This window comes from Octopus bimaculoides, chromosome 6, assembly GCF_001194135.2.
Source record: "Octopus bimaculoides isolate UCB-OBI-ISO-001 chromosome 6, ASM119413v2, whole genome shotgun sequence".
Lineage (NCBI taxonomy): Eukaryota > Metazoa > Mollusca > Cephalopoda > Octopoda > Octopodidae > Octopus > Octopus bimaculoides.
The window spans coordinates 89,945,781-89,947,460 of record NC_068986.1 but is presented as its reverse complement, the minus strand read 5'-3'; positions in this window follow the sequence as shown (position 1 = coordinate 89,947,460).

Sequence of the window (1,680 nt, the reverse complement as noted above, 5' to 3'; positions counted from 1 at the left end):
GAATGGGTAGTTGAGGAAGGGGCAGAATTTTGGCGTTTCCTATTTCTAAATTTAATTCCTATCGAAGTCTGTAAGAACCATTGGTACTCTAGGGCTAATGTAGTGGAGGAAAATAATTACATAACAATTTACGAAAGTAAACAGCAAGAAAGTGATAAAAAAAGATGTTATTGATAAGGCGCGAATGGCGGTGAAAGTTCTTTAACAAACTTGATTGATTAATTTATAGAACTATTGATTGAACAGTTAGTTAACTGGTTGAATGTTTAACTAATTTGACAAATAATAAAAAAGTTAGATAGAATTAATGCGTGTTTATCATTGGCGTAATGACCTCCCAAATATACGAAATCAAAAAAGGAAAATGAATCAATAAATGAAATTTTACAACACAAGGGACAATGGAGTCTCCCTTTAAAAAATTTTAAGGGTGCTCAAAAAAATCCAGGGCACTATTACTGGGGGCATTGTAAGGTCGAAAATCTACTACAGCCAGGCACCCTCCAGAAATCAGCGTGATGGGACGTTAACGAATTAAAAAATCTTTCGGTTAGCGGTCCAGCTTCTCTTGAACGTTTCAAAAGCCACATCTAAAAAATTCTTCTTTTCCGTCAGATTGCAATATTTCTGTGCTTTCCATCGTTCTACTGTGGATACAGTAATCGTCACCTTCATCATAACATTAATGCAAAATGTTTCCAAATTTAGACTTTAGATTAAATAATAAAATAAAAGGATTATTTTACAATAGTTGTAGACGTCAGTTAAATTCGAGTTTGTGTCACAATTTCAAATACTCATTAAAATTAATAATACAAAATCCAATTTGTTTTCCCATTACAAATCAAATAGTTACTTGTGGTTCATCATAGTCAAAGGGAAATCACTTTAAAATAGGTGTGTCTCGAGTTAGCTCCCTTTCTGACCTTTACCTCCCTTTGCTATTGAGCGTAAACAGGAAAACAAACATGTTTGTATCAACGGTAAATGAAATGTAAATTCATGGCTCGAGTGTTATCGACGTCCAAATATAAAGATTTAAAGAGAACATGAACCATTACTGTTCTCGCATGTCTGGGAAATTGGATAATGGTCACTGCCTCTGTTCTACAAGTTAATAAAAAATATTTCGTTTGTTTACGTTGTCATTTTAAGGTTCATCGCAGCAGATCCTTCATTACGTATCGGTATACTGCTGTAGCATTTAGTCTGTGTTCTTAGGTTTGCTTTAGAACGAAATTAGGAAGTTTTAGAGAAAAAAGTCCACTTATACAGATTGGTCACATAATTTAGAGCATCTAAGCCCTTCACTTTCTGGGTTAGCATTCTAAATGTGTCAAACACTTCGACTAGCGAGTAAACATCATATTTGAAAGTAAAATAAATCGTATACAGTAATAATGAAACGTTTATATTAATTTCGATCACATCCTTCCCAAGTCAGCTCATCGAATTACAATGAAGCTTTGAAATACGCGGTTGGATCCATAAAATAAAATTATAAATTCAACTGTTCGGCGAAATACATATCTGAGAAAACCAATCTCGATCGACGTATCCTTCTCCATCATATCGTGCTAGCTGATTGATATACATTTGTTCTTCAAATAAGAAGGTAGATCCATAAAAAATAATTATAATTTCACAAAGTAGTTCTTTCTAATTTTGGGGTCGACTTAA